The sequence below is a fragment of the Sciurus carolinensis genome, chromosome 3, assembly GCF_902686445.1.
Source record: "Sciurus carolinensis chromosome 3, mSciCar1.2, whole genome shotgun sequence".
NCBI classification, from domain to species: domain Eukaryota; kingdom Metazoa; phylum Chordata; class Mammalia; order Rodentia; family Sciuridae; genus Sciurus; species Sciurus carolinensis.
Genome location: NC_062215.1, coordinates 121,759,647 through 121,785,752, shown reverse-complemented (window position 1 = coordinate 121,785,752; position 26,106 = coordinate 121,759,647). Strand labels below are relative to the sequence as shown.

The 26,106-nt window shown below is 40.7% G+C and overlaps 1 pseudogene; it reads right to left on the bottom strand.

Annotated features, from left to right (window-relative positions):
- Window positions 1-883: 883 nt before the first annotated feature.
- On the bottom strand, window positions 884-25,542 carry LOC124979485 (serine/arginine-rich splicing factor 7-like; annotated as a pseudogene).
- Window positions 25,543-26,106: the final 564 nt, after the last annotated feature.

The window sequence follows — 26,106 nt, the reverse complement described above, 5'->3', positions numbered from 1 at the left end:
TGATATATATATATATATATATATATATATATACACAATGGAATATTACTCAGTCATAAAGAATAATAAAATTATGGCATTTGCAGGCAAATGGATGAAATTGGAGAATATAATGCCAAGTGAAATAAGCCAATCTCAAAAAACCAAAGGAAGAATGATCTCACTGATAAGCAGATGATGTCACATAATGTGGGGGAGGGGGCAAGAACAGAGGAAGGAGGGACTGTATAGAGAAGAGGGGTGGGAGGGGTGGGAGGGTTGGGGGGAAAGGGAAAAAAATAACAGAATGAATCAAACAACATTACCTTATGTAAATGTATGATTACACAAATGGTATGCCTTTACTCCATGTACAGAGAAACAACATGTATCCCATTTGTTTATAATAAAAATTAATTAAAAAAAAAAGAACGCAGTTCTAATAAACACTGCAACATGAATAATCCTTGAAAACATTATGCTAGGTGAAAGAAGCCGGACACAAGAGGCTTCATGATGTACGACTCCACATATGTGAAATACCCAGAACAGGTAAATCCATAGACAGAAAGCAAATCAGTGGTTGCTGGGGACTAGGAAGTAGGGAAAATGAGGAGTAACTTTTAGTAGCTTCAAATTTTCTTTTTGGGGTAATGAAAATTTTCTAGTATTAGATAGTGGTGATAGATGCATCTGCACCACTATGTAAATATACTAAAAACCACTAATTATACGATTTAAAAATGACTATTTTGATGGTGTGTAAACTATATATCAAGAAAATATTTTTAGTTAGAAGCATTTTATTTAAATGTGCCAAATAAAAGCCCATTTTCAGACCATAAAATGTTAGTACACCTAACAGAAAAACATGTTATCTTAGTGCTGTCCATTGGCAGAGTAGTCATGCAGATCCATTTTGATCAGATGGTTGAAATATCCTTCCTAGGGTACATTTCACCGACATCACAAATCCCTCATAACAATGTAAAGGAAACAACTTTTTCCTGAAGAGTGAACCTGAGAACTTCGGTCCCATTCTTTCAGGATTCCCACTTCTGCGGGACTTCCTGATGGGGGATGGCTTCTTTTAGAGACGGAGATCTGGCCTTTGATCGGCTGTTTCTTGGTGGATCTTGATCTTGACCTCGGCCGGGATCAGAAATACCTCGATTTTTTCATGGAATCAGACCCAGATCTTCTGCGTGGAGCTGGTCTCGATCTAAGAAGAGACAGAGATGACGGCGGAGGACATGCTGATCTTGACCCCCGTCCTCTGCTCCTGCTACGTGGGCGGGAGCATGGCCTTCCTCTGGGTACAGAGGGCGATCGAGACGGTGGCCTGCTTCTTCACTGGCATGAATCAACGTAGTGTCCCTTTTCGCCACACTCATAGCAACTATCATTGGGATCAAAGGGACGTCGGGCAGGTAGTCTGTCGAAACCAGATCTCCAGTGCTCGCCTGTTGGTAGCTCCATAAATCAGTCACCTTCCCGTCCAGTCCTCGCACTGCATCTTCTGCATCTCTAGGATCTTCAGTTTCCACAAAAGCAAGGGATTTCTTGCAATCCATGCAGTTCTTAGGGGACCCTGATAACAGAAAGCCCTTTCTAACTCTCTTGCCAGCGTCAGTTCGCGGGTACAGACGTACACCTTGTTTTCTCCCGCGTCCCGCCCCCAGCTCGGCCACCACCTCCTGGGTGCAGCTTCAGCTCGCAGCGCCCAGGGCTGGCGCAGTACAAAGGCAGCCGCACATCCTCACTCGCCAGCGGCCCCCAGCAGCACTATCTCAATAAAAACATTTTTTTAAAGAGTCCACAAGTCAAAGTGAAATGTCAGCCTGGGTCTCTGAGTGACCTCAATTACCAACTTCTGTTAAGTAACTTTTTAAAAATTGCTGCATTAGCCTATTCTTACTAATAGAAAAAAAACACAGATTCCTTTCGAAAGAAACAAATTTGTATACACCCCAAAGCTAATTTAAATTATGTTCATATTATGTTACTTTACATGCAAATGAAAATTTCAGTTTAAGGTCCTTGGACTTATATATACAAATAACTATAAAGTCAAAATAAACTTACAGGTTAAACATATTCAAACCTATAAAACCAATAAAGATCAAATTACCAACAGTAAATTGATATGAGAGATGATACTGTTCGCTGAAACTGAGCCATACTTGCAGAATCATTGGCAGATATGACATAAGCCCTTCATGGGTGACTTGCATATAATATGATACTGATGATGCTTCAATTCTCCATCATTTTTCTAGGTTCAAACTCCAACAACAACCTTATTTACTTGGCACAAATGCATCTATCTCATTAACCCCTGGCAAAGTAATTCTACTCTACATTACTATAAAAAAAAATATACACATGAACTATGGACAAAGAAATAAGCAGGCAGTACTTGTTTATGAATTGACATCTTATAGTATCTAGAATGCATTTATATTAGATTTTTCAAAATTTTATCAAAATAAAACATTTCGTTTTTTATGTTCTAGCAAAATCTCATGTCCATAAGAAAACATTTGCTAATCCATAGGGGCTCCTGGATCCCAGTTTGAGAAACACTGCTATAGCCTAGATGACCGGTTCTCAAGTTTGAGCATGTATCAGCATCAGCTGGGAGGGCTTGTTAAAACAAAGTTCTAAGCCAGGTGTGGTGGCACAGCCCTGTAATCCCAGAACTCAGGAGCCTGAAGCAAGAGGCTCATAAGTTCAAGAACAGCCTGTACAATTTAGCAAGACCTTATTTCAAAATAAAATTGTAAAAGGGGGAGGCAAACTGGAGATGTAGCTCAGTGCTAGAGCACTAACCTAGCATATTTGAGGCCCTAGGTTCAATCCCTAGTACCAGAATAACAAACACAGAGTTCTAGGTCCCATCTCCAGAGTTTCTAATTCAGTAGGTCTGGGATGAGGCCCCAGAATTTTCATTTCTAACAATTCCCTGCTACTGATGTTGCTGCTCCAGGGGCCACTCCTTGAGAACCACCGCTCTCTATCTTTCAAATATTAAGTGGTATGTGTGTATGTACGCACACACACAGACACATACATCCTCTTGATTCTGACTCTCTGGAGAACCCTGACTAACACAAAAACTAATGAGCCTTCCTTGGATTCTCACATAGACTGAACCCAGAGGTAGTACAGGGAAATTCTCATTAAAAAACCTTCATGATCCATTTGCCTCTAGTCAAAGGTTTCTATAGCAACCTAAGTTCCAACACAAGGCTCAGGCCACATTTTCACAAACTACAGCTAGATGAGTGGAAAAAGAAACCCCTTGTGAACAACCAAGAAAATGAAGAATAATGAAAGACAAGCATCAGTGTCTGAGTTGAATTAATTCCCCAAGATTTAGGACCACAGAACACCAGGCACCCTACCAGGGATTACTTGAAGTCAAAGCAACCTTTTCACACCACTATTTTCATTACCACTGTTTCATGCATGAAAATATTTTTTCTCCTTTCTCTGAATTGCCCCCATGCTCATCCCGAGAGGCCTCATAGCAGTGTGTTGAGAGTATGGGCTTTGCAGTCTTATGTTTTGAATAGTGATTGCATCAGTTGCTAGTTGTGATGAGCTTGGATAAGCTATTTGACCTACATCAGCCTCAGTTTCCTCATAAGTTCTTCAGAAATAATAATTCCAGCTTGTATCAGCCAGGATCTAACCAATAAACAGAAACTACTTTTATATAGACCCCAAAACTGATTTAAATTATTTTCATTATTATGTTACTTAAACATGCATCTATAAATTTGCAGATTCTACAATAGAAAAAGCCTAATGAAGGGAAACCTTTCCACAGATGAAGAGGGAGCTGAGAGGTAGGCAGGGGGCTACTCCTATCCCCAGGGAAGAAGACAAAGGAAGGAGATGGAATTATGAAAGTCCAAGGTCACCCAAGGAAGCTGGTTCTCCACCCAAGTAGCCACTTGGGGAGAGAGGGTGGGACTCTCTGGCTTTTCCCCTTCCCTCACTTTTCAATCCTCGCAGGGCCTTCCTCAGGACAGACCTTGAGATGCAGCCTGGGGCACATGTCCTGAGAAGTGGCTCCCCAGAGGCACAGATCCCCCCAATGGGGGATTAAGTGACGACACAGTGACAACCCTGTGTGCCATAGATTTAGGACCACAGAACACCAGCATCCTTTAAGTTGTGTATTTTAAGATGGCGGGGTCCTATAAGTGTATTTTAAGTTGGGCCTCACTCGTCTTTTCCTCAGACCCTTCGACACATTTTCCACTCCACACGGATTCTCTTTGTCCTCCTACTCTCATCACCCAGTTCTTTCCTCCCACTTCCTCGCCCACACTCAGCAGCAGACAGCAAGTTGGCTGGCCTCCCACTGAGGCGACACTCCATGCAATCTGAAGGATGGTGTTGCAGGTTTCAGCTGCCAGATCCAACAGTGTTCTCCTCTTCTACCTGAATACCCTGTCTCTACTCAGCAGGTCACACAAGCCATGACCACGCATCAGTGTGGGACCACCCGACAAGGCAACAGGACACCCTGGCTCTTCATATTGCCGATTTCCCTGTGCCAGGAACCATCACCAGCAGGCCACTGGACTGCACAGTCTGCCCTAGAGTCACCTCCTTCAAACTCTTGGGACTAATCTGCTTCTTTGTAAGAAACAGATTGAAAGAGATGACCTCCAAGTCTTCTTCCTCCCCTATCATTCTATGATACCACTAAGGTTTGTATTTCTGTAAGGCTAAATCCTAGACATATTTCCTACCCACTAATGACACTTTCAATCAGAGGTAAAAATCTCAAAATGTGAGAGACCTGATTTAAAGCGATTTTCTATTTACTAAAGAGGCATTTCAGGAACAAAATAGACCAAGGTTTATCTTAGAAGCAGCACAGAGTCTAATATAATCTCACTCCAACTCTCCTCACAAATATATTATTTGCAGATTTAAATTATTCAGGATTATGAAGGGAAAAAGAGGGAAAGAAAAATTATTGTATTGCACAGAGCCTATTTGAAACTATTGTGTGAATTTTGTACCTTTACCATTTTCAAAGTCTCCAAATATTATTTCCTTCCTATCTCCTGCCTGGGGATATATAAGAGAATTTTTCTTCTCACATTGACTTTAACAGTTAGAACCCAGACATGAATGGAGTTCATCATCTTGATCAACACATACCAGTCTTCTTAAGTCTTATAAGCAAGTAGTTGGCTAAACACTCCGCATTTACTGCTTCCAACTTGATACAAGTCAGAGCAAGGTTTCTGAAGTTTGAACTATTCCTCTTCTTCCAGTGGTTTCCAAAGTATGGTTCATAAGCCAGTAAATAGCATCCTCATCACCTAGGAACTTGTTGGAAATGCAGATTCTCAGGCCGTGCCCCAACCCTACTGAAACAGAGTGAGGCTCAGCACGTGTGTTTTAACAATCCTTCTAGGTATTTCTGATGCACACCAAAGTTTGAGAACCACTGATCTGTGAAGTAAACACTAATATCCTCTTCCCTCTGTGTTTTAACAAGCCCTCCAGTTGATTCTGGTATGTCCAAGGTATAAGAACCACTGTGCTGTGAAAAACCAAACTGATTCATGTGAGCCATATTAATGGCCTTTTTTCTCATGACTTGAACTTGAATTTAAATCCCAGATCCCCCCACAATTTGAAAGCTTCAGTTTTTCTAATGCGAAGTGTATTTAGTACTCTTTGTACTAGGAAGGCATTTATCAACAAGGGAGGGTGATTTAAAGCAAGAATGCAATGGAAATTAGAACTACCATCCTGTCAGAATGAACAAACTTCCCTCTACCACGGTGTCATTTTACGACTGAAGGGAAAGGGAGACCTTGCACCTTGTTCCAAGCATGCCAGGCTTTTGCTTGTAAATGCCTCTTTCCTATAATTGACTGAACATGTGCAAGTGCCCTTCTGTACCCACCAAGAAATTGCAGGTCCCGACATGGGAATGGAACCATATTTCCTTGCTCCTTTTTTAAACCTTGTAAAAGTCCTTCATCCTTTCCAAGAAGAGGGGGGCGTTTTGGCAAAGAGGGAGTTTTTTTCTCCAAGGCAACAAAAAGCACTTTCTCTTTACTCTTTTGTTGTGTTGTTAGATTTGAAACCCTTTTGCCCTGAGAACAATACACTGCAGAGTTACTTTATGTTTTTGCTTTCTATTGTGCTTTCTCCGACCCTTAGGATAATAGGCCGCCATTTTAACGCCATAGAACCTGGAACTGCAGTGGATCTACACTGAATGGAAGTCAGCCAGAAAGTACCACTACTCTAACTCTTAGCTGGGCTGCTCTGAGAGGTTTAATTTAAAGAAAGCAGTGTGACACTCCAGTTAGAAGACCCAGCGAGCAGGAAATGGACTCCCACATCAATAAAATGCTAACCACCCTGGTGGGCACACAACCCAGAAGGCAATTTGGGAAATTTAGGAAGTCAGAAAAGATGAATAAATAAAAGAGGAACCAACCAATTTCCTTTTTCTTTTTTATGAAGACTATGATTTTAGGCCATTATCTTCATCCCATCACTAATGAATGAAACAGGCTGAAGGGAGAGTTTGAAATTTGTGGCGGTGCTAAATAATCCATAACTAAATGTATGGGCAACATCACAAATATACACCCTCCAATGGAAATACAATAACAGCCTAGAAATTTTATGTAACATTCTCTCTAAATAGAGCTCACTAAGAAACACTGTAAAAATTTCCCTACACTAAACCAGAGTCTCCCTATATGTCTCTAATGATTGCTCTCAGTGATACAAAACCAGCCATAACTCTCTAGACTCAAGTGAAATGAAGGTTTGCTGGTTAGCTTCATGATTAGATCATTCTAGACAGCCAATCTGAGCAAATCATGTCCCAAAGCTAATGTTTCTCCTTGTAATTATCTATGTCTGTCTACAGCCATTAAATTAACCAAATAATTGCTGTGTCCCCAGCATGCTGCATGGACAAGCTGCAGAGTGGCCACTGGAGGTTTCTCCTCCAGTTGCTCTTCTCTGCATTTATTACTATATATTATTATTTACTCTTTCATTCTGTTCCCTTCAAAAGTTACTTGAGCTAATAGAAGACAATAGGCCTCTGGGCTTGTGATTTAGAGAAAGAACTACTTCAAGGCAATTTGCCAAACCTGGCTTTCTTTTTAACTGGTGTTCACCTTTAACAGCTTCAAGGATTCCACCCCAAATGCCCATCCTTAAAGATTCCGGGAACACCAAGAGGTTCAGATGTACAGACTTCTCTGTTTTCAAAGTCCTACTTCACTGCCTTATTTGTTTCCACAGCACTGTGAGTGGGTGGAGGTCATTTTATACATGTGAACACTGTGTCTTCAAGTGACTCTCCCAAGGTCAAAGGGTTAAAAGTCAAAGATTCCCTGGAGGGCTGGGGCTGTAGCTCAGTGGTAGAGCGCTTACCTCTCACACCCAAGGCACTGGGTTCGATCCTCAGCACCACATAAAAATGATAAATAAAAATACTGTGTCCATCTACAACTAAAAAATATATATCCTGAAAAAATAAAAATTTTTTAAAAAAGATTCCCTGGAACTCAGGTCTCCTGCTCCCAAATGCTCTGAAACTGAGCTGGATTGTATTTATGGGAGTAAAGTAGCAAGGAAGCTGCTGCTCTGATCCCCTGAACATGAGGGTCAAATGCAAAGGCACTCCTGAGGCAGGATGGGGACAGACAGGTGTCTAGCTTGGCATCTGTATTTAGGAGACTTACATCTCTAAACTAGAGCTTCCTAACCGGGTACTGACCTCCCGCCCTGCCTTCACAATGCCTTGAGAATGAAAGATGAGGGTCTGCCTTCCAGGTATGACCAGGGGGATGGCGATTGCAGAGATTCTTAGAGCCCCAAGACATTATTTACTGTAGGTTAATAATTTCAACTGTTTCGGATGTGAGATTTGTTTTATTTCAGAAGACCGACACACCTTTTGAATCATTATGTTCCAGAATTGAGAAAATTCCCACCTATCTCCTTCAAAATCCCTGAAATAGTCATTCCATCCAAACTCTATCAATGCTGATTTTTAAATAAGAGCTAATTATTTACTTCAGTGGCAGTGTGGAGGGGTGGGCATTTCCTAAAACATTTCCTATGACTACACACTTGCATTTTCCAAATAGGACAAGCCCCCAGGAAATTTTTTTAGTGAAAGGGACATTATAGAGAAAAAGTTCACACTTGACAACGTTATCACAAGTATTGTACATGAAATGAAGGGAGGGATGGCTTTAATGTGCACAGCAAATGGAAAGGAAATGGTTCTGAAATATTGTGTAGGTAGCTGATGGTTCAAGGAGAGAAACCTCAATGTGCATGGAATAAGGTCCAGGAGAAAGAAATACTTTCATCTGGTGCAAAAGAAATAGGGACACTTTAGAACAAGATCATCCTTCAAGGTAGATAAGGAAGCCAATTCAGCGGCTCCCCTAGATCTAGTTAAGAGTGGTGGAGTGTTTGTCTAGCATGTGTGAGTCCTGGTTCCACTCCGAGCACTGCGGAAAAGAAAAAAAAAAAGTGAAAACAGGAACTATTTACCCATGCAATACTTCTATTTATCATTTATAATGCATTTATCATTTAGTTGCAAGAAACAGAAAAAGAAGCCCACGCTGATTAAAAACAATAAAACTAATTTACTGGTTCCTGTAACTGAAAGTCAGAGTTGGATTTGATTCAGCAAGTTAAGTAGGTAATCAAGGATCCCATTTTTGTCCTTTCTGCCCTGATCCTATGGAAGTGCTCAGCTGAAGTTGTCACCCCAAGAGCAAACACATGTACCCTCTGTGTGTCCTGAACTTCTCACATGGTATCTGGGTCTTAAAAAGGAGCAGCCCAAGATTGAGCATTCAAAGGGACCCAGGAGGAAGCTGCAAGACTTCTCACCACCTAGTCTCAGAAATCTCAGAATGTCTTTTTTTTTTTCTTTTTTTTTTGGTACCGGGGATTGAACCCAGGAGCACTTAACCACTAGCTACACCCCCAGCCCTTTTTTATATTTTATTTAGAGTCAGGGTCTCACTGATTTGCTTAGGGCCTCACTAAGTTGCTGAGGGTGGCTTTGAACTTGAGATTCTCCTGTCTCAGCCTCTGAGCCTCTGGGATTACAGGAGTATGCCACTGTGCCTGGCTCAGAATGTCATTTCAACAATAATCAAGAAAGTCCCTAAAGCCAGCCCAGATTTAAGGGGAAGGGGAAGGAATAGATTCCAGTTCTTGAGGAAAGTGTACAGAAGGCAGGAACCTTGGAGACCATCAACCACCCAGGAAATGACCACTCACCATGGAGGCAGCCCCCTATTCTAACCAGTTTTTACTGTGTGCTAACAGCCAAACTCCTGGCCTTTGAGACCCCTGCCTGGCCTAGTTCACTATTCCAGCCTCTCTGCGGCTCCTCATGGCCTAAATCAACCTCGTATTTTTCCACCTCTGTGATTTTACTCATGACACTCCCTTTTCCACACAGGCCCTCCTCATTCACTGCTTTAGGACCTCAGAAGTCCCATGAAGACCCAACTCAAATCCCTCCTGTCCAGACCTGACTACCCCTGGCTCAGAGGATCTCAAACCTCTCCAAACCCCTTCCACTCCACCCATGAGGCCTGTCCTATGGAACAGTTCGTTTCAGTGGGTAATGGACCATCCACAGCATGGTGCCAGGAGAGAGAACAGACAAGGAAGACGGACTTTTGCTTGTTACTCTCTGGGTTTAATTTTTCACACACACACACACACACACAACACATTTAGTTTTATTATGTAAAAACAAATAAAATTTCTAAGTATGGGCTAATAAAAATTCATTAGAAAGACCAATAAGAGGACTAGGGTTGTGGCTCAGTGGTAGAGCATTTGACCAGCACATATAAGGCACTGGGTTCGATCCTCAGCACCACATATAAATAAATAAGTTAAATAAAGGTATTGTGTCTGTCTACAACTTAAAAAAAAAGACCGATAGACCAATAAGAGCTAGAATAATCAAAAAGCTTCAAACAGAACAATGGGGGGATAAAAGCCTCTAAACAATACCAACTCGCAGCTCTGTCCACCGTTCCACTACTCAGCAGTGTGTGCCTCCCTCGGCTTTATCATTTTTGTACTCTGTTTGCTCTGGGACTGTTTAGCAACCATGAGGAATGGAATTGGGTGTGTCAGGAGCCTTTGAGAGCTGCACCAGGCACACCCTGAGACCTGTACAAAATATTTGGCAAATGCACCATCAAGTCAAAAGTCATCCTTAGCCCTGACCCTGGGCTCACCATGTTTTATGAGCAAGGAAAGAGGGTTCAGACATCAGTCAGAGCAAGGCCACTTCCTTCTTTAGATTATTTCACAATTTACTTTTTTTTTTTAACTGCCATCTCAGAGAGAAAATCTACTTTTCCATTTTTCACAACATCAGTGCCATAAATGGATCATCCTGCTCACTCAAACTTGAGTCCCTTAAGTCCAAAAACAAAAACAGAAAACAAAGACAGAAAAGAACAGCCTCCACCAGGAGTCCACATATCTTCTTCCAGCTCTCAGATGAGAGCGTGCGTTCCTAATGAATAATATGACTTATAATATTATTTGCCAGGGCCTAGAGAAAAAGAAGTCCACAGCCGCCTTAGAATTTGCGACTCTGACTGATAATATATCTATCCATCCTTCTCAACAAAAATCCCTCCTGGTGGGTCTAGGATTGGATGCCAAGCCCTTCCATAGCACCACCTCAGGACCTCTCCCATCTACCTGGTGGAGAAATCAGACAACAGATGAGCCCAGTCTTACCATCACAGGGCAAGTGGAAGATAACTGTTAATGGAGGAGCCCTCCCCATCTGTGAATGAGAAAGACAGATGTTGCCCCTGGAAAGAGAATTAGGTAAAGATGGGATGAAAGAGGGTCCTTGAATATATCCATGTGGTTGTATCTTAAGGAGGCCATTTCTGCTGTGAATACTGTGAAAGATACAACTTTCCCCTCTTGTACTAATCCACCCCCAAAAAAGATGTCACATGTTGGCCAAACCACTATGACAAATCTCTATAGAGCTCCTAGCTAAGGAGCAGAAGGACAGGAGTGGTTAAGGACATATGCCTATAAGTCAGGTTCCAACCTATCTTCAACTACCTGGGTCCTTCCTGTTAGTGTAGCATGAGAGATGGCAGAGAGCTACAGAGCCCTTGGGGGGAGAAATAATTTACTATAGGCCAGACACAGGTGCATGCCTATAATCCCAGTTATTTGGAAGGTTGAGGCAGGAGGGTTGTGAGTTCAAGGCCAACCTAGGCAACTTAGTGAGACCATGTCTCAAAATAAACATTTTTTAAAAAGAACTGGGGATATAGTTCAGTGATAGTGTGCCCCTGGATACAATCCCCAGTACAAGAAAGAAAGAAAGAAAGAAAGAAAGAAAGAAAGAAAGAAAGAAAGAAAGAAAGAGAGAAAGAGAGAGAGAAAGAGAGAGAGAAAGAAAGAGGAAGGAAGGAAGGAAGGAGGGAGATGGGGGAGGGGAGGGAGAGAGAGGAAAGGAAAGGAAAGGAAAGAAGGAAAAAGTAAGACTTTGCTGTAAGAATAGATCAAAGCTCACTTTTGGGGCAGCTTTATGAGGTCACACTCCCCTCATCTATTAACCTCTGTGCCCGCACCCCCTCACACACTGTTTACCGAGGTGGGAAGCTCAGGGAGAGTAGTGTTGTGATGACCCAAGCAGCTGCCAGCAGAGTGCATGGATATTATATGGTTGTCTAGATATTTGCCCTTTGAGTTATGATGAAACAGATGGTTAGAACTCACAGAAACCCCCACCAGCAAGTTCCTCTTGGAGAACTCTATTTGCAAAAAAAAAAAAAAAAAAATACTATGTGTGTCAAAACATATTAATTGGGGCTAGAAGAACCAAATGATTTACAACCAAATCACTGGTAGTTCCTGATATTCGCAATTTTCTAACCCCATCTGACTCAGGCCTCTTTGAAAATATGACTTTTGAGCAAAAGTTTGAAGGAGGAGAAGGCTTGAGCTGTAGGGATATCTGAATGAGGAGTGGAACAACCAGGCTAAGGGAACACAAGTAGATTTTCCTTTCTCACACTCTGGAACTTCACCTCCACAAGCAAGCTGTTAGTCAGGCAATGTCAGAGGCCAGGAAGAAGCAGATGCAGGGAGTCCAGCGCGGGCCACACTTGTGAAAAAGCCTGACTTGGAGCAAAAGCTTGATGGGAGCGAGGGAGTTAGCTACGGGATGTTTGGGCAAAGAGATGTCCAGGCTAAGGGAAGGGATGACCAGTGCAAAGATCCTGAACAGAAGGATGATAGAGCAGAAAAGAGATACAATCTGATTTGTTTTTAAAGACCACTCTGGATTCTGTGTTAAGAATATGCTCAAGGCCAAAAATAGGGGACCAGTAAGCCAGACCAGAGGTGATGGTGGCTTGGACCAGAGAGGTGGCAATGGAGAAGAGAAAAGTGGTCAGACCGTGGATAATTTTTAAGATACAGCCAGTAGGATTTCTTGAGGGACTAGATGTGGTATACAATGAAAGAAAAGGGTTTGCAAATGCAAGTGAAGGACAAAGTTTCTAGCATCCATGATGGGGAAGACTATAGGTGAAACAAGATTTTACTTGCATGGAGATATGTGTGAACATGGGAGGTCTGAGATGAAGCATCCAATGGAAAAGTTGAACAGGGCATTTGGAAGTTAGGTCTGGAGCTGGTGAGAGAGGTCTGTGTTAGAAATATGAAATTTGTGGGGGCTGAGGTTGGGGCTCAGTGGGGGAGCACTTGACTTGCATACATGAGGTACTAGGTTCGATCCTCAGCACCACATTTAAAAAACGAATAAATAAAAATATTGTGTCCATCTACAACTAAAAAAATATTTTAAAAGAAATATAAATTTAGGAATCATCAGTATTTAAAGTAAAGAGACTTAAAATACAATAAAGGAAGGCTCTTGCTTTTTTAAAAATATTTTTTAAATTGTTGATGGATCTTTATTCATTTATTTTTATGTGGTGCTGACAGTTGAATCCCGTGCCCCACACATGTGAGGCAAGTGCTCTACCACTGAGCCACAATCCCAGCCAAGACTCTTGCTTTTTAACCAGCTCTCCCTCACCAAATACAAAGAAATACAGGCGATAATCTGATATCACTATACAGACTTGGAAACACAATCACAAGAATGTATTATCCCCCCCAGTGACTGTATTTTCCCAAACTGAGGTAAGAAGCTGACTGCTTCACCCAAGATCACGGAGCCACAGTCAAACCCAGGCACTCTGGTTCCAGCATATGCTCTCAACCTCTGTGTCCCCTGCTTCTCAAAGACAAGGTGAAGACCATTTTTAAAGGAAGGATGATGGGCCCACAACAGAAACCAAGTTTTGTTCAGTACCACGAGCAACAGGAACTGCTCAACTCCTCAAGTTTGAGGAGTTATACTAGAAATGCAGAGGGGAGACCCAAGGAACCAAGTTTGGGAAATGGGAATTGTCCTGGAGACCAGAAAGCTTCAGTTTACAATATGAGGCTAGGGGTCTCTGAGACAATGAGTGTGAGATGTTTTTCATTAAAAGGTGCAGAATGTCAGCCAGGCATGGTGGTGCACACCTGTAACCCAGTGGCTCAAGAAGCTGAGGCAGGAGGATTGCAAGTTCAAAGTCAGCCTCGACAACATAGCATGACCTTAAGCAACTTAGTGAGACCCTGTCTCAAAATGAAACATAAAAAGGCCTAAGGATGTGGCTCAGTGGTTAAGAGTCCCTGGGTTCAATCCCTGGGACAAAAAAAAAAAAGTTCAGAATGTCAGAGGAAAGATGGCAATAGGAATGTTACAAATCCTGGATAGAGTGAGAAAATAGCATCTAAAATATCAGTTTGGTTATTAAAAATATCTTCATTTACAAAAAGTTTCAAGCTGTCTCCAGGGGTGCACAAAATCATTTTTATTATCAAACATGAATCAGCTTAATTCAGTTGTAAATTTTATATAATTACAGCAGCAAACTCTATAGCTGCAAGGTGGATCGTCACTGTTTATTGCATATGCAAAGTTTTCCACTCAAAGCCAGGTGCAGTGGTGCACTCCTATAATCCCAGTTACTTGTGAAGCTGAGGCAGGAGGATCACAAGTTCAAAGACAGCCTCAGCAATTTAGTGAGACTGTTTCAAAATAAAAACAATTAATAAATTAAACAAGCTGGGGAGGTAACTCAGTGGTAGAGCATGTCCCTAGCCTATTCAAAGCCCTGGGATCAATCCCAGTGCTGAGGGGAAAACAATGTCTTCCACACAAAACTTTCAGAAGTCAGAGGTATAAACTGGGCATGCAGGGGCACACCTGTAATCCCAACGACTCAGGTTGAGGCAAGAGGATAGCGAGTTCAAGTCAGCCTCAGCAACTTAGCGAGCCCCTAAGCACTTTAGGGAGACATGTCTCTAAATATAAAGAGAAAGTGGGGATGTGGTTCCATGGTTAAGTGCCCCTGGGTTCAATCCCTGGTACAAAAAAAAAAAAAAAAATAAGTAAATAAAGTCAGAGGTTTAATTTAACACCCAAGAAGACTTAAGAGAAAAGCTGACCCCTTGACTACTTAAGGGCAGTCATGACAATCTTCACATAATGCTGTGCCTTGATTATGAATCAACCAGAGCTGGATTGTAGGCCTCTCCTTGCATGAGTCGGCCACTTCCAATCCCATCTCCCAGATATTACTTGTAAGTTAAACCAAACTGAAGTGTGTTCTATACATAAGCAAAGCAGACAGAGAGAAATATTATAAAACTTAATTTCTACTTCAAAAGAAAAAAATTAAGACAAACTTTTCCCTTTGTAGCAAAACAAATATACTTCCAAGTGCTAATAGAGTTTCATCAAGATTTTGTTTAGGGTTCTATGGGTTATGGATCTTTAACCTAATTAATACATTTTTTCTAACCAACAATTTCTGCACAGCTAGCGGCTCATTGGGAGCATGCCCAATGTCCTTCAATGCTCATGTCTTGCAGAATGCAGCTTTCCTCACTTTTCCTGGTACTGAGGATGGATATAAGAGAGCCATTGCTATTCTTCTGCTGCTCTTTTGGGATCAGGTCCAGTTTTCTGGAGGAAGAATGAGCATACTGCTATCTGTCAAGAACTGTACTGAGTATGCATTGATAAATAACAGGCAGAGTACCTATCCTTGGGGAACCTTTGGTCTAACATGCTCTTAGAACAATACCAAGCCATGCCTTTGGGGGATGCCCATGTTTCAGTGATCTAATTCTTTCATGTTCTAGAAAAATAATTCTAGCAGAAAATACTGATGTTTTACATAGAAGATGTACAATATTACAATCCTTAAAGTATATCATAAAAAAATAAACTAAGCCTAATAAGCTGGTTCTGCATTTTTCCATTCAGTTTAATTTACTAGTTTTTCATATTCATTGTCAAGTGAGTAGCAACAGGTCCCAAAAAGTCACATAAACTCATAGAGAGCAAAATTTCATGAGAGAACTGAATCCATTTTCTGTGACCTAAGAATTGACCATCAAAGTTTGATTTCAGTGGAAAAATACCATGATGCTCCATACATACCAGATTACTTTTTCTTTTCTTTTTTTTTTTTTTTAAAGGCTGGAGTGAGAGGTGAAGGTACATACTCTTGTTAAAAGGCGGCACCTACTGGCAGAATGTAGTATTGCAGCTCAGTTCTATTAGACATTAGTGAACATGCAAAAGAAATTAAAAAAAAAAAAAAAAAAAGAGTGACGGTCGGAGATTTCTGTTCCCCAGCATCCAGTTGGGTGGACTACTTCATTGTCAGAGACTCCAATTTCTACTATGGAAGATAAAGCATACAGATCCTTCTCTCCATAAATAGGGACTCAGTCGATTAGTCAAGATGACCAGTGATGTTGAATATTAAGCAGATCTCAGAAAGAAAGGATGAGTATATTAGGATGTAGCAATGTCAGAACCCCTGAGGTGGTATCTAGGTCTCATAGCAGCAACAGAAGATCCTGATCAGGTTATTTGTGTTGACTGGCCTTCCCTAGTTGCTGCCTATTTTCAGCATTTGCTTTTCCAAAAATTCTGCAAATTCTTTACACTAACCAGTATTATAGATCAGGTGATATAGCTCAGTTGATGGATCACTTACTTATCAGACATGAGGCCCCAGGTTTGATATCCAGCATCACGGGATTTTTTTTAAAAAAAGAAAGAAAAAACAATAATTCAACACTCTTCCAATTGTGCTAAACCACACACGTATATTATGTCATTTATTCTTTCCTCCTCTCCCCTGAAAAAAAAAAAAAACTCTAGGAGGTAAGAACAGATAAGGAAATAAGGCAGAAAGATCAACTTGCCCAAGTCACACAACTAGTGTGGCAAAACAAGGATAAAAAAATGAGTCTGATGTTAGAACTAATTCTCTTAAGCATTTCACTATTTCACATGGCAAAAAAATGCTGGGATTTTTTTGTGTGTATGTGTCTTTTTTTGGAACAGGGGGTTGAACCCAGGGCTTTGGGTATATGAGGCAGACACTTTGCCACTGAGCTACATCCCAGCCCTGGGATTTTTGAAAGTATAAAATTGGAAGATAAGATTTGACCTTGACCAGAAGTCTATAAGCAGATGTAGTTGGTAAGCTGCTGAAAGAAATCTTGTAAAGGCATAATGGAAATCAAATACTGAGGTGAGACTGGAGGTAATTTAACCATGAAACTAATAAAGCTTAAGGGCTCTTCATTTGCAAGGGCCCATTCCAAAGTCTTAAATTTAATTTTGTTTATAAATATACATTCATTTTCTTAAGGAAGTCCCCCAAAATGAGATAAGAGTCAGACTCCACAAAATCTGAATCATTCCCTGGTTGAATTCATGAATCTATCAGATTAGAGATTCAAAAATCTAGATCAAGAGAGACTAGATCTAGAGACCCAGCTTCAGATTTGGACATCAAGTGAGGGGTCTATACTTAGTGACCTAGGCTATGGAATGTGCATAAAAGCTCAAACAATCCTGAGGGCCATGCCCACTTTCCCATGCTCCAGGGAGAAAGGGGAAGTTAGGAGTTATTTCTCACCTATCCAGACAGGGATCAAAGCACACTGGTGGTGTTTTAAGAATGCACAGGTCCCCACATCCCTCTCATGCAACAAGAGGTAAAACAGGACATCTTGCACCCTGCAGGTACAACAGCAGCAGCAAGCTGTGGGTGTGTGTTCTCTTCTCTCAGGCCCGGTCATCAGGCCCTCAGAGAACCAGCTGGATGTGACCCTGACTCTGAGGAAGATAGACAGACAACCAAGCCTCATCAGGGAGACTAGAAGGATCCTGCCTTGATTTAATAAGCTGATATTTTGTTCATCAGTAATTTTGGTTGCACAGTATAGTGTTTATCTTGAGTGCTGACGGTTGGTTGGGCACCACACTTCCATTTTGCACCTCAATCCCACCAACAAAGTCAAAATCCTGGCCCTCATTAGATGTATAGAGAATCACCAGGCATGCAAAGGCTGAGGTTTCCCCTATAGATAACAAAAACTCATCATTTACCTACAAAGTCACACATCAATTAATGCTAGGGATACCTTATCAAAAATTCATCATTAGCCAACTTCGTCAATATGAGAACATCATAGAATGTACATTCAACAGCTAAGATGGCTACAACGTTACCAGGCAATAAAATTCTATGGAACCATTGTCGCCTATGTGGTCTAACCAGAATTGGGTTATGCAATGTGTGACTGTATTTCTCACATAGCACTGAAGTCTATGTGCATCAGCCATCTATTTTTAGAATGTTCTCATTTTCTTTTCCCCCCTTTGCTTTATTAATTACTTAATGTTGTATATATATATGGGGTACAGTGTGATAGTTCAATACATGTACAGAATATATGCTCATTCAATCAGGATAATTAACAATTCCCTCTCCTTACCATTCCTTTGTGTTTGGTGCCTTCAAGCTCCTTTCTTCTTCATAAAATATATAATAAGTTATTGTGTACCATAGTCATCCCACATACGTACATTATAGTTGTGCATATTGATGGGATTTGTTGTTACATATTTATACATGAACACAATATAAAAATATAATTTGGCTATTATTACTCCCCAGAACTTCCCCACCTCCCACCACTTGGTCCCTTTCCTCTACTGATCCCCCTTTAGTTTTTAGGAGATCCACCCACAACTTTCTTTTCTTTTTTCCTCTCTAGCTTCCACATATAAGAGAAAACATATGACCGTTGACCTTCTGAGTTGTACTTATTTTGCTTAACATGATGGTCTCTAGTTCCATCCATTTCCCTGCAAGTAGCATAATTTCATTTTTCCTCTTGGCTGAATAAAACTCCATCGTGTATATATGCCACATTTTATTTATTCATGCATTAGTTGATGGATACCTAAGCTGGTTTCACAGTTTGCCTATTGTGAATTGTGCTGCTATAAGCATGGGTACGCATGTATCACTGTAGTATGATGACTTTAATTCTTCAGGATAAATATTGAGGAGTGGTATAGCTGGGACATATGGTGGTTCCATTCCTGGTTATTTGAGGAACCTCCTTACTAATTTCCATAGTGGTTATATTAATTACAATCCCACCAACAAAGTCAAAGTGTTCCTTTTTCTCCACATTCCTCCAGCATTTATTATTATTGTATTCTTGCCCACTGCCATTCTGACTGGTATGAGATGAAGTCTCAGTGTAGTTTTGATTTGCATTTCCCTAATTGCTAATGATGTTGAACATTTTTTCATGTATTTGATGGACATTTGCTTTTCTTCTTTTAAGAAGTGTCTGTTAAATTCATTTGCCCATTTATTAACTGGGTTGATTTTTTTGGTGTTAAGTTTTTGAAGCTCTTCATATATTCTAGATATTAATCCTCTGTCAGAAGAGTAGTTAGCAAAATTTTCTCCTGTTCTGTGGGTTCTCTCTTCACAGTCCTAATTGTTTCCTTTGCTGTGCAGAAGCTTTTTAATTGATACTGTCCCATTTATTAACTCTTAGTATTATTTCCTAAGCTTTAGGGTTTAGACCTTATTAATTTTATCTAACCATGTTTGGGCACTATTATTCAACCCCCATCCCTGTCTCCCCTCACCCTTCCCAGCCTCTAGTAATCACTATTACACATTCCAACCTGCTATTTCTTTACACCTACATATGAGAAACACTATGCAGTATTTGTCTGTCTTATTTCAGTTAACATAAGGTCCTCCAGCTCCATTCATTTTGCTGCAAATAATGGGATATCATTTTTATGCATCATCCATCTTTATATATAAGTTTTATGAACTTTTATTACTTTAAGGAATAATCAAAGAAATCAAATCTTGTTACTAAGTTTTATTTTCTTGGGAAGGTCTTGGCTTAGGGAGGATTGGCCTACTAAGACAAGCAAGGTTTTAGGCCAATGGGTCTTCACCCTGGTTGCACATTAAATCATTTGGGGAGCTTATTTATTTATTTAAAAATACCAGTATCAGAGTTCTAGCTCCAGAGAGTCTGACATGGTGTCTTAAAGTGACAGAGACCCAGGCAGGATTTTTTTAGTGTTTTATTGAGATATAATTTGCATACTATAAAGTTCATCCATTTGTAAGTTTAATGGTTTTTTTAGAAAAGATACATGGTTGTATAACCAGCCTTACACAACCTACCCTTCACCAAATGTCCCTCAGGGCCAGTGTCCAGTCAGTCCATGCTCTCACCCCAGCTGCAACACCACAGTTCACTTCCAGTCTCACATTTCAAGCACTGGTATTTTTAAAAAGCTTCCCAGTGATTCTAACATTCAGACCACAGCTAAGAACTACCATTCTAGACAGCAGAAAGCTAAATTCCTTAATCCTGCCTCACAAAGTTTAGGCATTTTCTGTGAGAATTTTCCCTATGGGTAAATACAACCCTAGTTTCATCTCAAAAAGTCACAGAGAAATAGGATAAGTTTTATAACAAATAGTCTGCAGTCATCTTGACTGAAATACCATTAAGGGAAAGATGCCCATACGTGTATCCACACCATACACATAAGTATGAAATGCCACATTTCTACACAGCTCAGGATACAGAGTACTTTTGTTTTATATAAAACTAAAAGCCTGAGGTTCTGTCTTCAAAGTTGTATTCATTGCCTTAAAAATTAACAGAGGAACATTCACCTCCAACTGATAAATCATGAGGATTATAAAACTACTGTCCTTAGATGTTCAAAAGTTTCTTAGGGAAAAGGTTCTACAGGAATACAAAGAATCTTTATTATTATTTTGCACAAACATGGATGTGATAACACACTAGTGCAGAAAAAAAATCCTAGGAAAAACAATCACTGACAAGTTATCATATAGAGTTGATGTCCTCTGTCATTTTAGGCATGCAGGGCAAGCAAGCACTTGTAAGACGGTGAGCCTGGAGAACAGGAATGAACTTGAAAGATTTCACAGAAATGTCAGCCCCAGAGGTCTAGAAACATGTGAGCAGATCTCAGCCAGAGGCTGTCAGTGAGTCAGCGTGCTAGCCCAAGCCACCTCTGCCTTCATTGCCAGAAGAGCCAACCGCAGACAGCAGCAGCCATCCACACAGTCAGTGCATGGGAAAAGTTATGGGGTGCAATTGGAACATGACCCCACCCAGACCGCTCCCTAAAACTGCAAAGTTTTAAAACAGTGCCCCAGCCACGGAGGTGCTGTCTCAGGTTAGGACACAAGACCTCCTGCAAAAAGGTATCTGGACTCAAAGGAGAAGCTTCGAAGCAAAATAGCCCTTAACTATGGATAAAGAAAATGTGAATTTTAGCCAAGAGGATGGCCCAAAGTCATTTTTCTCCATATCCAGGTTTGAAATGCCTAATATTTCCAAAGATAGTGTGGACAAATATTTAGCTATCTTCTCCTCTGATAATCAATTGGTAGTTTTTCTGAACTCTTAGTTCATAGGAAATTTTCAAATGACTTTGGGAAAAAAAATCATCTGAGAAGATTGAATACACGCTATAGCCTACCCTCTCCCACTGTAAATCATTAAAAATGACAAGTAATAATTTTAAATGATTAAATCAGAAACAGTAAAGGTTGACGAAGAAAGGCAGCCTTGAGGGTCAGAAATAATGAGCCACCCCTGAAAGACACCACACAGAAGGAATCAGATTCCTGAGCCCAAAACATACAGAGGAAAGGACAGTCCTAAAGTGGGATGGTTCCCAGGGGCTCCAAATCAGATTAGGAGGCTCTGCAGAGTCCTTATAGCCAGGAGGTTCCGGGCCAACAGAGCTGGTTGGGCCATCGCAGTAGGAGTAGCCAAGCAGATTATCTCTCTCTCTCTCTCTCTCTCTCTCTCTCTCTCTCTCACACACACACACACACACATATGCACACGCACACATGTCAAGCAGTAGGAATGACAAGGCCCATAGGCAACCACACCCAGCATTTGGACCAGAGACGCAAGACAGTGCTTCTGCTGGTTGGCGTCACCCAGGAGGAATGGAAGCGTCTTAGCCAGAAGACTCTACTGACTCACTGCCCAGCCCTATATCCTACTCCTGCCCTATCACCCGAGGTATCGAATTCTCTGACACACTGTCTAGGCCTCTCACATCAGAAACGAGCACATACCATCAAACATTTAGAGAAAACTCTTACTATGACACAGTGACACTCAATTACTACTAAGACAAGAGCAAAAACAGAAGTCAGTGGGTGCAGTGGTATATGCCTGTGATCCTACCAACTCAGGAGGCTGAGACAGGAGGATCAAGGCCAGCCTCAGCAACTTAGCAAGACCCTATATAAAATTTAAAAAGTGGACTGGGGATGTACCTCAATGGTAAAGTGCCCGGGGTTAATCCCCAGTACCACAAAAGAAAGTCATTACAGATGAACTTGATGGACTAACTAGCAGAAGTAACACAGCAGAAGAGATACTTAGAAAGCTGACAGGTGGGCTGGAGAAGTTCCCCCAGGGATAGGATAAAGATATTAAAAGTATGAAAGAGGGGCTGGGGCTGTAGCTCAGCGGGAGAGCGCTTGCCTAGCACGTGTGAGGCACTGGTTCGAGGCTCAGCACCACATAAAAATAAACAAAATAAAGGCATTGTGTCCATCTACAACTAAAAATATTTTTTTTAAGTATGAAAGAAACATAAGGCACATCCAGAAGAAAGAATCTGAGAGAAATGATAAAAGATAATTTCCCAGAACTGAGGAAATACTCATACTCTTGAAATGAAAGGACCAACCTGGACACATTATGATGAAATTTTATAATACCTAAAAACTAAGTGCCTACAATCAATAAAAATCAAATTAATATCTGACTTTCTGGTGACAAAACTAGATTCAAGAAGCAATGGGAGCCAGACATGGCTGTGCACGCTTGTGATCCCAGTGGCTGGGGAGGCTGAGGCAGGAGGATCTCAAGTTCAAAGCCAGCCTCAGCAACTTAGGTAGGCCCTGAGCAATAGAGCAAGACCCTGTCTCAAAGTACAAATATTTAAAAAAAAAAAAAAAAAAGATCTGGGGATGTGACGCAGTGGTTAAGCACTACTGGGTTCAATGTCTGGTACCAAAACTAAATTAAAATAATATAAAACCAGCCAGGAATGTAGCTCATTGGTTAAGAACCCCTGGGTTCAAACCCCTATACAAAAAAAAAAAAAAAAAAGCAATGGAGAATGGAGAAGAGGGCATTGGTAGAGACAGCAAGGCAAGAATTTGGGAAAATCCTCCCTTCCGTGAAAGCAATGAGAAAACTGACCCAAAAAATGTCAAAATCAACTTTTTCAGAACTTGGACATTAACCAGAGGTTCACAACAATCTGGGGAGTGTTTACTTAAGAAAATGGCTGAACCTCAACACCTCGAGCTCTGTGGCATTTTAACTCGCCTTAGTCCCATCTCCCTAGCCCTGACCCATGTTAGCCTTACAAACAAATAGCCCCACAGTTTCAGCATCCTAGCAGCTCGTGAAGAGCACAGAACAAGGCTGGAGCTCCTCCAACTCCAAATCCATGGATAACTGTCTTTCTTTTACCTGTCTAGAAGAAAATCCACTTGAAAGTTTAGTCTTCCATTTGCCCAGTGCAAATAACCTTTTTCCAGGGCACATTTTTCAAAAACGATCAGTGGCGATTCTTTAACACCATAACGGTCTGAGGTAGTGATAACAGTTGAGTTGAACAACCAAAAAGTAGGCCAAAAAAATTCAAAGGAAAGTGGGTAATGAGATGTCCATAGGAAGCTTTGAAAAGCTCCAACATATTCCTGGAAATCTAGAAAACCCTATGAGAGTACAGGGCTGCACACACGCCCAGAGCTGTGGGCACACCCACCGAAGACCTTAGGAAACTCTTACCTTGTGCTAACCACTAAGTAACACAGAAGACACTTTAGTAGCCATGTGCAACCAAGAACACAAACTTTACAAAATTAGCTCAGGAAAGTGATTAATCAAATAGCAACAACAGACCCAGGAAAGGGAATAGAGTCTGATTCCCAGTTACCATTATATTATTCTACATGTCTAGTTTTCAACAAAAAAGTTATGAGACATGCAAGGAAATAAGAAAATATGTCCCATAAATGGGGGAAAATTCAGTAGAAACACTCATTAAGGAAGCTGAGACGCTGGACTCACTAAATAAGGACTTTAAATCAAATATTTTAAATATATTCAAAGTACTAAAGGAAATTACATCTAAATAACTAAAAGTGTGAAGCTGGGCACAATATGCCTATAATCCCAGTGGCTTAGGAGGCTGAGGCAGGAAGATTGTAAATTCAAAGCCAGCCTCAGCAACTTAGCGAGGCTTTGAGCAACTTATCAAGACCCTGTCTCAAAATACAAATATTAAAAAAAAAAAAAAAAAAGATTTGAGGATGTGACTCAGTGGTTAGTGCTGCTGGGCTCAATCCCTGGTACCAAAAATAAATAAATACAATATAAATCCAGTCAGGGATATGGCTCAGTGGTTAAGAGTCACTGGGTTCAATCCCCAGTAACCCCCCAAAAGAAAAATAAAGGAAAGAAAGTGTGAGAATGATGTCTCACCAAATAGAAAAAAAATCAATAAAGACAAAGAGATTTTTTTTAAAGAAGATAGAGAACCAAATAGAATTTCAGAAGTTGAAAAATACAATAACTGAAATGAAAAATTCACTAGAAGGGCTTAAAATCAGTTTTCAGCAGGCAGAAGACAGAATCAATAAACTTGAAGATAGATCAAATGAGATTATACACTTTGAGAAAAAAAAATGGGAAAAGTTTCATGATAGATTTGGCAATGATTTCTTAGACATAACACATAAAAACACATACAACAAAAGAATAATAAATAAATTGGACTTCCTTTAATTAAGTTTTTTGTGCATCAAAAGACACTCCCAACAAATTGAAAAAGCAACCTAGGGAATGGAGAAAATATGTGCAAATTCTGTATCTGATAAGGAGTTAATAGCTAGAATATGTAAAGAACTACAACTCAACATCAAAAAACAACCATTCAAAAATGAGCAAAAGATTTGAATAGACATTTCTCCAAAGAATATAAACAGATGGCCAATAAGCACATGAAAAGATTCTCAATATCACTGAAAATCAGAGAAATGCAGATTAAAAAGCACAATGAGATGCCATTTTACACCCATTAAGATGGCTACTATTTTTTTTTTAAATAATACACAGAAAATAACAAGTACTGGTGAGATGTGGAGAAATTAGAACCTTCATAGATTGGTGGTGGGAATGTGAAATGGTGCAGCTGCTTTGGGTAACAGTGTGTCAGTTCCTTAATAAATTAAACATTGAATTACCATCTGATCCAGCAATTCCACTTCTGGGGATAGGCCCAGAAGAGCTGCAAGCAGAGACTCAGGTGTTCGAACATGAATGTTCATAGCAGCATCATTCACAATAGCTAAAGGATTAAAACCACCCAAGTGTCCATCAGTAATATAGAGTTATTCCACTGCATATACTTTAAAAACAGGATGAAATTCTGACACATGCCACGACATGGATAAGCCTTGAAGACATTATGCTAAGGGAAATAAACCAGACACAAAGGACAAATGTTGTATCATGCCAACTTATGTAAGCAGTCCAGTTCATAGAGATGGTTATCATGAGCTTCAGTCAGTAGGGATGGACTATATCCAGCCCCTTACACAATAAGATGTTACTTCCTGGGGTCGGTATACATTTTTTTCTCTATCTTCTGACTTTAAATTTACAAAACATTTTAGACTTACATACACCCCATCTCTATGCAGTTACATCCCCTAGGATCTGCTAGTTTTAACCTTGACTAGATTAAATGGACCAGGCATGCAATAACTGCTCAGCATTCAGCACTCTCTGGGCTTTGCTGGAGGAAGGAGGACTGTCTGGTGCAGGAAAGGCATTGCTTCTCTACCCAGTACCTGCAAAAATGTCCAGGAGACACACAATGAGTGGCTGGTGCATGTGACAGAGATGAGGTACCCCTTTCCACTGGGATGATCGGAGACGCCTCATGGTGGCATCAGAGTTGTGGTTGAAAGGACAAGAATTTTAATAGGCAAAGCCATAGAGAAAGAACAAAGCAGAAAGATGAATCTGAGCAAAACCAAGAAAATTAAACATCTTCTGGTCTTCAATTGGAGTAGTTGGGTCATCTGAACTCTTGCCATCATGTAGCCAAGAGACCCCCTTAGCCTGGAAGCTGAAGGGTGTGAAATAGGAAGGGGCCTCCAGACTATTCAGAGATTGCAAAGGGGGAGGAATTGAGGAGGGTTCCTTTGCTCTTTTGCCTAGGGATGCCCTTTAAGCCTATTCCAGTCACTATCTCTGCAATCCAGCCTGCCTTTTAGGGCAGTCTTGGGGACTAGGTGGCAAGAAACAGAAAAACACCTCTTACATGAGCATTTTTGAACTAAGTGTAAAGGGATCACCCTCCTCTGATTATAGCCCAGAAATCCATGAGGTTTTTTGCAAACAGGTAAAGGACACTAGGGAGCCAATTTAGGGAGCTGGAGACAAAAGCTATCACTGTTGTCCTGTGAGATTAGCATAGGTCCCCTCGAGGGCAGCTACAAAATA